The following is a 12,502-nucleotide window of genomic DNA, read 5'->3' on the forward strand; positions in this document are numbered from 1 at the left end:
AGCACCCGACTTCCAGGTCGCATTCAGTTTAGATTAAACAAAATAGACAAATAAGGCCACACGTTAAAAAATCATTATAAAAAATACCATGGTTGAAATCATATTCTTTCTGAATGCAATGGCAAATCTTAGTATTACCTTACTGGTATTAGGATTTCACCCTTTTATATGTCTCATGGACAGGAATGATATGGGCATACCAATGCCTTTTTGCTTTTCACACTGGCTTCCTCAATAAGCAGCAGGTTTCTCTAAAATGTGAAGTTACAGTCATACACACAGATCAAACAATATAATCATGTGAGGCAAAGGTCTGTGACTAATGCTGCAGATTGAGCCTTGGAAAACTGGGTTGTAACTTCTGACTTTGGCATAGACTTCATATCAAATGTTACTCAGCCCTCAAAGACTGTTTTCACAAAAGGTCACGTAGCTGTAATTTATTGTTGCCATTTTTCTTCCTCTGAAAAGCACAGCCTCAAGTTAAATACCTGACATCTCCAGGTGCTTAAGCATAAACTCCTCAAAATCAGAAAGGCAGTAGAAAATTATGAGAAAAAACCTTTATCCTAAGACCTCCTTTCCTCCAGGCTTTAGACCTTTGGTTTGGGGTGTATGGAAAATACTTAATCATTCATGGGTGTAAAACTGTTCCCTTTGTATTGGGTGTAAATGACAAGGTTGGTAGCAGGGTGGGGCACTGCAGGGGTGGCCTCTGTGAGGAGAGCGCAGAGGCTGCCCAGTGCCGGGCACAGCCGGTTCCAGCTGGCTCCAGTGGGCCCATCGCAGGACACAGCTGAACCCCTCAGACAACATGGTGGCACCTCTGTGGAAACATGTTTAAGAAAGGGCAGTAAACACTGAGACAAGGGAACAAGTCCAACAGCAATAAGGGGTGATCCATGGCAGAGCTGGTAACAAGGTTATCACCTCAGGTTACTCTCAGTCCCTTTGGTGAGGCAACAGGTGTCAAAGGAGGTTAGGATCAGGGCATAGCAGTTTATTTCTGCCACTCCTTGTTTCTTACTCTTTTCTTCTGCTAATCCTTCCTTCTTACTCATTGTGTTTGCTCCAGCTTTGGTCCTCCATGGGCTACAGTGCCTTCAGGGGTATTACTAGTTCTGTCCGGATCTACAGGGAGCCTTTCTACCCTCCAGCAAATCAACACTCCCACCCAACTTGGTGTCATCTGCAAACTGACTGAGGGTGCACTCGATCCCCTCATCAAGATCATTGATAAAGATATTAAACAGAACTGGCCCCAATACTGAGCCTTGGGGAACACCACTTGTGACTGGCCACCAACTGGATTTAACTCAATTCACCATCGCTCTTTGGGCCCTGCCATCCAGCAAGTTTTTTACCCAGTGAAGCATATGCCCATCTAAGCCATGAGCAGCCACTTTCTCCAGGAGAATGCTGTTGAAGGTATTTCATCTTAGAAATGATGGCAGTGGAGATCTGATTCTTACTGGTTTCTTTGGGGTTACAGAAATACTAAAAATAATTAGTTAGGAGTTATAATTTACTTAAAAGCTATTTTGAAATCCTGGTTGAAAGTATTTTGGAAGCATTTGATTAAGTATTACTAAGTAAAGAATTGGAGTACACTTTGAGCTTGAATATGAATTTTGTTTGCATAGAAAAGGAGTAATTCTTTGCCCAAAGAATTAAAAGAAAGGGAATCTCTGTAAATGTTTTCTTGTTCTTTCTTGTCATTGGATTTGTGTAGCATGCAAAATCATTGCTGCCTACCTAGATATTCATTTAGGAATCAGCATGAAATCCATATATAATGCAAACAAAGATTTTCCAAATACTGGTGACAAAAGTCTGAACAGGTCTTTTCAAGCAGACAGAGCTGCTGGAAATACTAATCAAAGCACACTTTGAAAAACAACTAGCATCTAAATCTATATTTTAAATCAAATAGAAATGCTTTCATAAATGTCCTCGCTAAAGATAAGTAATTAGTTTCCATGAAAACAAACACCACCAAATTATTTCTTAATGGAGGTATTGCTGTAGCTAAAATGCCGTGACTGTATTGGCTGCTTTAGCTAATCTGACATTGAGTCCAAGGCTTACAAAGTCAACATAACACTTAGGACATTGTGCTTACTTAGTCACATTGTTTGAATGACCTGCTTCAGAAGAAGCTAAGTCAAGTTTTATTAGACAATTTCAACAAAACATACAGAAATACCTTTAAGTACTGCTTGCAAGTTTAAATGTCAAGAGTAGAAACAAACACTTCCACAGATGCTATCTTCACCTGAGGAAATTTTTAAATAATTCCTTCATATTGTTGTGATATAAATGATATCCTTGTGTCCTTTCAAACAATATTGATGATGTCTTTTTTTAACCTATGCTAAAATATCTTTTGGCTTCTATATTGCTGAATGTTTTTTTTCTTTCAGTCAGTGACTAGTGTATTTTATACTTTAGCTTTTTGTATATGAGTTATCGGAGTTGATATTGAAACACTGTGTCATTAATATAGTATAAAGAGACTGAGTTTTCCTTGCTTTTCTTGCTGCATAGCTGCTTTATGGGAAAATGAGAAAAGCTATTTCTAGGCTTTCTTCCACTTAAAAATAAAAGAAATATTGTTATAGACAAATATTCTTTATATTATTGCTTTTATATTCATTGTTTCTATCTTGTGAATTAAAATATTCTTTAGAGACGATAAGACAAATGGATGAAAATAATGGAATTAATATACAGGAGATAAAGCAGCATACTGAGAATTTTCATGACAGCTCTTGATATGCGGGCTCCTTACAAAGCACGAAAAACAAAAAGGATTTTAATCCAGCCAGTGGCCTCACACATTATATGTATGACATCAAAATACTATGACCTTGAATCAAGAATGAAATCTGTCCCAAAGTATTAAGGAAAACTGTCCAAAACTTAATAACAAGACCTTAGTCAAGTAAAACATTTCAGCAGGTGGAGCTAGACTGTTGGTGGAAATCTAAATGCAAATACTATTACTACTACTACTATTGCTGCTGCTGCTACTACTACTACTACTACTACTACTACTACTACTGAGTGATAAATTAAGAAAACATTTTTTAGGTGCTTTAATACAGGTAATCTGGTTTTCTGGGAAGGTAATACACTGATTTTTTGAAACCTCAGACAAGCACGTACAGATTGAACATTCATTTTATGCTTGCTGTTTCTAACACAGATGGGATAGACTAGATTTGCTTTACATAGACAGTTCAGCTGCAACTTTTCATATGCAGAAGGCCTAGTATCAAAAACATGGTTCCTGAAGCTCCCAGATGTACCTATGTTGTCTGGTCTGTCAACCGAACTCACACTGTATTAATTCAATGCACACTGAGAACACATCGACTTCACACTGGAGAGTTAGATCTAAAAACAGCCTATGGGAAGAACTGGGAACTATAGAAACCAAGGAACAAGATTTACAGACGTTAAAAAGACCAGGGAGGACAACTTCCATTAGTGTTTTAAACCATTTTAAATCAATAAAGAGGGCTCAGGTAGACCCACTGTCCTTTCTGTTGAAGACATTATGTTTTATATAAAATACTTTAAAAATCATGAAGGAAAAAATTACTTGCCAGGTGTCTCCTTTTCCCAAGTGATAAATTTTTATTGATTGATATGAGAGTCCAATTAATATTTACTAGAAGTGAAAAAGGTAAAATAAAAGTGATAACCTGTTCTTGCCAATTAACCTGTTCTCTGATAGCTAGAATATTAAGGTATGCAGTGTAAACAGGAATTCGGAGCCTTTTTTGTGGTGAAAGTATCCAGCCTGGGCCTTTTCCATCCTATTTACTGTATACTCTAAATCCTGGACTCTTACTCCAAGGAAAGCACTTAATCTTTCACTTTCTTTTGAAAGAATTAGATTTGTGTTCATCACCCACAGGAGCTTTCTCTTTTGCTAGTACAATATACCACATTACAAAAGATATATTGTTTTATGTGACCTCCTCTGTCATTCACACAACACATGTCTGACAACTACAGTGGCTTTTTACGCAGAAAAATAAACTGCAGAACAATTTCAGTGGTATGTTGATTGCATCTGTATGCAATGAAGAAAGCCTTACCGCTGCACCAGACAGGTTTCCACAGATTAATAGCAAATATTCCATGAGCCAGCTGTGATCTGATAAATGCTCCACAAAAACATCTTGGGACAAAATTTAGGAAGTCAGTATTAAGCAAGTCTAATCATCATGGTAACCGGGTGGTTTATGTCTAACCGCAACACCTTATGGTTCGGACTCTGTTGACAGTCTGACACTGTTGAACAATATATTTTAATGCAAGGTTTAAGACTACCCAGAATTAAATTATATGGACTCCAAACCAGTAATGTATATCTCTCTCTTCTCCATCCCCATCTGTGCTATTGGTATTTAGCTAGATCGAACCTAAGAAAAGAACATAAACGGACTGAAAGGAAAAATCTTAAAGTTGTTATAAAAACCACTCCAGATTTCAGGGACAATTTTTATTCCAAAACCATGTCTCTGTCCAAAATATGGTGCTACTTATTATTGTGCATTATAATCTAGACACAAGAGATAATAAGAGGATAGATATGGCAGGTGCAATGTACTAAACAGTTTTCACTATAATCCATTTGTATTAAGTCTATGTGGCCAAAATGCAAAGCCCATCTGTTTAATATAGCTTTCCCACAAATTAATAAATAAGAAAAAAAACTTAAACAAATAAACAAAGAGAATTCCATTCTTCTGTTTGGAAAAGGGGAAAATTCAGCCCTACGGTAGGCCATCTGTTCAGAATTTATGTAAGCTATGCGAGACAGTCTTGGAGGTCACTGTGAGGCTCACAGAAGAAACAAAGCAGGCAAAGCAACCAAAACCAAAACCAAATCAAAACTTCAGCCATCATTATGTCCTTTTCACCCTTTAATTTCCAATATTGGCAAAGCATTTTTATCCTGCTTGCTGCATAAAGGGCAAGCATAGTCTCCAGTCCTCTTTTGCATCTTTAGTTTGTAGACTAGATCATATTGTTTATAGTCCTTCAGTCTGCTCTAATCCATTCTGATTAATAAAACTTCACAGTTTATTTCACACCTTCTGGACTATCACGTATGAACAGCAGTCAAGCTATTCTTAGGATAAAGCAAAAAACTATCAGGTAATAACACTAACACTGCAGGGCCAAAATTAAGATAATCAAGGACTTTAGGCAATAGTAACCCATAGGAGATCTTCCAATCTGTTATGGGCAAGCCAAGTTTCTGACCATTATTTGGGGCATTGTTAGAGTTGCTACTCAGGTAGCAGATATCTTCTGGAATTTTACTGCTTATATTAAAATACTTCCAAGAGAATTAATGACTTAATAGTGTCTAAGATGGCCTAGCATCACATTCTTAAGGAAGATGCGAACTCAGGAATTCCATTGTATGACTTCTGACTAGATTTTGTATGTAGTTCTTTGTTTGAAAAACTTTGGTGTCTAATTCTAGTCTATATTCTTTTATAAATCTCAGCTCTTGTGACTGTTAAAGGTTCTTTCAATATCCAAGCCCATTTTTGTTTTGACCTCCTATGAGTAATGATTTCCAGATTTAGCTGTATTTATGCAAGAATTGTAAAGGTTATTGTCTTGGAGACAATCACATGAATGCCATTAAATTACAAAAGAATATCTGAAGCAGCATATTAAGTGATACAGTCATAAGAATTAACTGTATAATCATAATCATAATTTCTTTGTCTAAAAAAAAAATGTGGTGGAACCAATAGAATCATATCCCTCTCTTCCACGATCCCACTAAAAAGCCCTGTCCTTTTCTTATTTAGTTTTTGCTGTTACGACTAAGACTATTTCATGGGAGGTTATCACTTAACATCTGCAACTGTAGGTGCAAACAAAAATGCCACCTCTCATTACTCTTCACACCTTACTTCCCACTTCTCCAATCTGTCTAAATTTCATAGCCAAATTTCCTCCCCCTCTCCCTCCCTTTTATCTCAATCAACTGCTTTCTACCCCAATCCTTCTCCCTTTTCAGCAGTAAATTCAGGTTTCCTTTTCCCACATGCCAACATCTCCAGCATTCTAGATCTCCTACACTTCACTTTTGACCTTAACATATTTCCTTTTCTTGCCCTATTTCTTCTGCTATAAGCAGCCACAAATTTGTATACTAGTCCTAATCTACTTCTCAGTTTCCCACTTTGAACAGCTTTTCATGTTCTGTTTTTCCTCCCTACACAGTTTTAAATAGTTGCCTTTTTGAAGCAACCTTTTTTTTTTCCTCTGTTCAGGTGGGTCTTTTTCCTTCGGTGTTGTTGTCTCTTTACGTTTATATCTTCTCAATGGGTTTTTGTAGAGCTAGAAGAATTTAAATTAAGTCACAGTTGATAACAGGTAAAACTCCATGGTCTCCAATGTACACGTGACATGTAAATATGCTGTCTCTCAGTAGTGCTGCTCTAAACGTTGTAGCATAACATATTGTTTGTTTGTAGAGCCTAGGTTGCTGATTTTCTCACGGATTTCTGTCATGTCTATGTTGCAATGAAACATATTTAGGAAATAATATTAAGTTTTCTTTGAATGCCAGAACTTTAGTTAAAATAAAATTTGCCATTATCATTATAGACCATTTTCTTAAAATACAGTATTTATTATAAGGTCCAAGTGCAATTGTTAGTGTGCTAATTAACGAAACCACTGTTTTCTCTTCTGCCTTAGTACCTTTCTTTGCATAATTCATTTTTGGAAGATGTAATGAACTATATAGCTTCTACTTTGTCACGTGGTCCAATTTTTTTCCCCACAGAGTACAAAATTAGAAGCTATTTAATGTCAAACCAATAATTTAATTTTTTCACTGAATTTTTAAGTAAACTCATTTACCTCACTTTATCCCTTAACATTTTAGAAAGATTGAAGTAAAAGTAAATTATTATTGGCTTACAAAAATAAAACATAGAATTTGGGTTTGATAAAAGCCATTTAAAATTGGAATGTAGACCATTTAAATCAAGAAAATCCCACAAATGCTCTGTATTTTCTGACCTAAACATATTCATTCTCTTCACATTTTTAATGTAATTTCTTTTTTCTCTTTTATCTAACTTTTTGAATTCTATTGGCCATATTGGAATGCGTAGAGTTCCTCCCACACAATTAGCACCCAAGGCAGATATGATTTGATTGCTAGTGATTTAGAAGAGCTATGGGGAAGCTGGCTAGCACAGTAGGAAGTGCTTACTGGGAGAGGTTTTTCTGGTCTTCATTTTCACTGGAAGTGAAAAGTTAATGTAGCATCAGCCAGTTATGACATTAACAGCTTTACGCTTGACTCTGTACAGACTGTCATACTGGGAAAGGCAGAAAATGTACACAACACATGCAACATCTCTAGTTCTTTAGTAAGCTCTCCCAATAATTATACTTTATCCTTCACTACATGTGTGTCTTCAAAGGTTCTGCTTTAGCACTGCTTTTTATCTACCGACAAAATAAGAGCTCTGTGACTCAGTAGCACACCAGAATCCTACCTACCCATCCCGAGAAATCATATACTCTGATATGAAAGAATTCAATATATGCATATTGAACTAAGATGTGGATCTTTTTGTTAGTCTGGTCTTTGTGAAGTTTATTGTGAAAGGTTTTTAATTTGTACTTTGAATTACATGAGAAATAAGAATTAAAATTGATCATGCTCAGCATTATGCTCAGTTGAAATATCTGCAAGAATAACAACTGAGATAGATACTTGTAGTAATGTACCTCATTCAGTAAGTTCAGCAGAAAAGATAAAAAATTTGCATAACTCATAAGGAGATTTGGAGGCTTCCTAGTTGCTCATTCCTTTAGCAATCAGATTTTGAAGTGTAGAAGGAATGTTTGTCTATTTTTTTTTTTCTTTTTTCCTTAAAACCGGGCAAACCCATACAACACAAAGAAGGTTTTTATAAGTAATATTATGAGAAGTATCTGCAAAATATACTGCAAATGGCAAACTTGATTTATAAGACTGTATGGCATTTTTATATTCACTAAGTCTTAGTTTTACTAGACATGCAATCTTTCTAACATATAAAAGTCTGCAGGGGTGTCTGAGAGTATATATCAACACTAAGTAGCTGTAATGGTACTATATGTAACGGTACTATAAATGTAAAAGCAGTACTCTTACATTTGATGAGAGTTACTTGCTTTTGTACAACAATGACTACACAAGAATTAAATAACATTGACCGAATTAACAGAGTGGATGTACAAAAAAATACACTAAACTTGATTTATTCTGTGAAAGTGAAAAATGAATGCCTAAGGACTTTTTTTCTTCTTCACTTTGCTTATATTAGACAGCTCCACACTACTGAGCTTCAATAACATCTGCACTTGGCCTCATCTCATGTTGCATGGACCATATCAGGTACCTCATGGTGAGTGAGAGAATCCAGCGTGACAAAAGTTGATAATAAGATCTTGGCATAACTTTTTGATGGTATTTTTTTGATTTAACATCACTGAGAAGATCTAGGGCTTGTGTGTAGTACTTGTGTGTACTTTGTCCAAGTATACAATATACATGTAATTAATATCCACTCAACTTTTCAACACCTTCAGTCTCCACAGTGAGCTTCATATCTATGTTGCATACCAGGTCATACCACTTTAGACTGAACAAACTCTGTAGGCAATGTATTTGAAATTCCTACATCTCTTCCATAAGATCTCTGTCTAAGATCATACCAAATTTGACTGCTGCTCTGAAACACCTCTGGAACCTGTATTTTCTTTTTTAAGTAGGGCCCTCCAAGAAAAGCATCCTGACTTCATTTTAACCTGTAACCCATTCTACAGCTCCATACTAACCTTTGGTCTGGTGCGTATCCTCCTGTTTTAATGCTCAAAACTTTATTCCCTCACCAAATATAAATCTGAATTTCTAACTGCGTCCTTTCTCTTGGTGAAACTTAAATTATGCCTGTACCTTTCCTAGACCAACTCATAATTGTAAACTGAAGAATTCCTCCAAAGTGAACTGGAAGACCGTCTTTGAAGACTTGATTATCATATCTTTCCAGTCTCTTCCCAAAACTGGGTCCATTACCTTGACTACATTTCCCTAAAAAATTGAAGAAGCATAAGTTGAATAAATAATCTGCCAATAGTACTTGCACATGTAGGGAGGTGGTTGGATCATTACATGCTATCTTGTATTCATGGGTACTTTATTGTCCACCAAATATCAACTTTCACTTTCAGACAAATTATTAATGTTGACGGAGTACAGTAGGTCTATAGCCTTTGCAAATCTTGTAAATAAATATGTCTTTAAAATGTTGGGGTTTTTTTTATGCACCTCTAATTACATTTGCATGGCTGTTTTTTTGTTTTATCTCTCTCTTTAGTTCTTGCACATATTTGTGTTACTTTGCTTTAAGACCTCTACAAGTTGCCAGAGGAACTGTTCTTTTCCAGACAAATATCCTTGCATTGTTTTTCACATTTTACATAAAACACAGGTAACTCTTTTGTTATCCTAATAACTATTAGTGTTTCCTAAAATACTAAACTGCTTGCTTTTCAAGTACTAGGGCAGCATAAGAAAGACCTCAACATATCTTGTCTACCTTTTCTTCAGGACCACATGAACTTGACACTACAGGTCTGACAATTTTGTAGATATGCTGCTAGTGAGTATGAGTTGGGAGCACCAAAGATGTCCACACGAAAGTCAGCTGTGCTGTACAGATTGTCACCAAAGGGGATCCTAGAATTAAATTGTCTCTATGAATTCTGTTTGAGCCCACAGTCATACTATTTGTTAAATCCAGAAGTGCATATGGATACCAGGGAGTAACTAACCTTCTCAATAAGCTGTGAAAAAGCCCAGAAAGTTTTTGGTTTCATTTCCTTCTTATTTTACTGACATGAGTTTATCATCCCTCTTGGTATTCCAGCATGAGCAATTTTGTTCCTGCTACTTCTTTTGTTCAGTTGTAATTCTTGGATACTTTGAATTACTTTGATGAACTTCTATTCTGCTCTGATTTTTTTATTGCACTGCCTCTCAGTTAAGTGATGTGTGGCGTTAATAACATTCAAAAAGCATTATATCATATTTCTATTACTATAAACATGGATTGATATAATTCCAAATTATTCTTTCTTATTTCTTGTATTCCTAACATTCATTCAAAATTCCATGCTTAGGATCATCTTCCTTACTCATTATTTTGGTCTCCAAACCAATGGCTCCTCATTTTCTACCTCACTGAATTCAAGCTTTATAGTTTTAGCATTGAAGTTATTCATCATAGGTTTGTTCTATTCAAGTTATCATTTTTGTCTCTATTGTGTCATAGCCCAAAAATTCATTCTGCCAGTGATACTAACTTTCCACAACACTTTCTTTAACCTTTCTTAAATATAAAATCAAATTTTGTCCCTAATTCCCTCTCTTATATTGTGTATATGAATAAATTTTCTTCATATCAAGCAAAAATAATCACTTCTACTAAAAGGACTATAAAAGTGTAACCAACAAATAGTATACATAGCATATATATAGGTCTACTAACTATAGCTGACCTGATTTACCTAACATACACGATAAATGCTTTCACTCTGACAACTGAAAGTCATAGAATCATTTAGGTTTGAAAAGACCTTTAAGATCATCAAGTCCAACTGTTAACATAGCACTGCCAAGTCCACCACTAACCATGTCCCTAAGCACTACGTCTACATGTCTTTTAAATACCTACAGGGATGGAGAATTAACCACTTCCCTGGGCAGCCTGTTCCAGTGCCTGGTTACCCTTTCAGTGAAGAAGTTTTTCCTAATAGCCAACGTAAACTTCCCCTGGTGCAGCTTGAGGCCGTTTCCTCTTGTCCTGTTGCTTGTTGCTTAGGAGAAGAGGCCAACACCCACCTCGCTATCACCTCCTTTCAGGTAGTTGTAGAGACTGATAAGGTCTACCTTCAGCCTCCTCTTCTCCAGACTAAACAACCCCAGCTCCCTCAGCCACTCCTCATATCACCTGTTCTCTAGACCCTTCACTAGCTTCGTTCTGGACACTCTACAGCGTCTATGTCTTTCTTGTAGTGAGGAGCCCAAAACTCAACACAGTATTCGAGGTGCAGCCTCACCAGACCCAAGTACAAGGGGACAATCACTTCCCTAGTCCTGCTGGCCACACCATTTCTGATACAAGCCAGGATGCTATTGGCCTTCTTGGCCACCTGGGCACACTGCTGGCTCATGTTCAGCCAGCTGTCGACCAACACCCCCAGGTTCTTTTCTGCTAGGCAGCTCTCCAGCCACTCTTCCCCAAGCCTATACTGTTGCAAGGGGTTGTTGTGACCCAAGTGCAGGACCCGGCACTTAGCCTGGTTGAATCTCATGCAGTTGGCCTCAGCCCATTGATCCAGCCTGTCCAGATCCCTCTGTAGAGCCTTCCTACCCTCCAGCAGATCAACACTCCCGCCCAACTTGGCGTCGTCTGCAATCCTACTGAGGGTGCACTTGATCCCCTCATCCAGATAGTTGATAAAGATATTAAACAGAACTGGTCCCCATACTGAACCCTGGGGAACACCACTTGTGACTGGCCACCAACTGGATTTAACTCCATTCACCACCACTCTTTGGGCCTGACAATCCAGCCAGTTTTTTACCCAGGAAAGAGTATATCATGTCAAAGGCCTTACTAAAGTCTAGGTAGACAACATTCACAGCCTTTCCCTCATCCGCTAAGCGGGTCACCTGGTCATAGAAGGAGATCAGGTTAATCAAGCAGGACCTGGCTTTCAGAAACCCATGCTGACTGGGCGTGATCTACTGGTTGTCCTGTACATGCCACATCATGGCACTCAGGAAGATCTGCTCCATAACCTTCCCTGACACCGAGGTCAGGCTGACAAGCCTGTAGTTTCCTGGATCCTCCTTGTTTCCTGGATCCTCCTTAAATGTAGTACACCTGGAAACTGCAATGTACGCAGTATTTTTTATGTAGCAGCTATTGTGGGCTACTATCAGTTTGGTCAATTATTTAGGATATTGCGAAAGCAAATGATTTACCTGTCAAAGTAACTAATGGTAAAGCAGGTGTTTCAGAATTCTTTGGTGTAGAGTAAGAAACAGTTTGACTCAACAACACCTATTTTGTGGACTGAGCACTTGCACAGGTTGCCCAGAAAGGTTGTGGAATCTCCATCCTTAGAGATATTCAAAAGCTGTCTGGACGTGGTCCAGGGAAAATGGCTGTAGGTGGTCCTGTTGAACAGGAGGGTTGGACCATACGACCTCCAAAAGTCCCTTCCACCCTCACCCATTCCATGATTCTGTGGATGGGCATACATGCCGAAGAAGGAGACATATAGGTATGTAGATAAAAACTGATTAAAATTTAGAAATAAGTGGCACAGTGTCTTGGTATAATCACAGATATTTCAAATTCCTCAGGTTTTGATTTCTGAAGCC

Source organism: Platalea leucorodia, assembly GCF_965183815.1.
Source record: "Platalea leucorodia genome assembly, chromosome: 2".
NCBI classification, from domain to species: Eukaryota; Metazoa; Chordata; class Aves; order Pelecaniformes; family Threskiornithidae; genus Platalea; species Platalea leucorodia.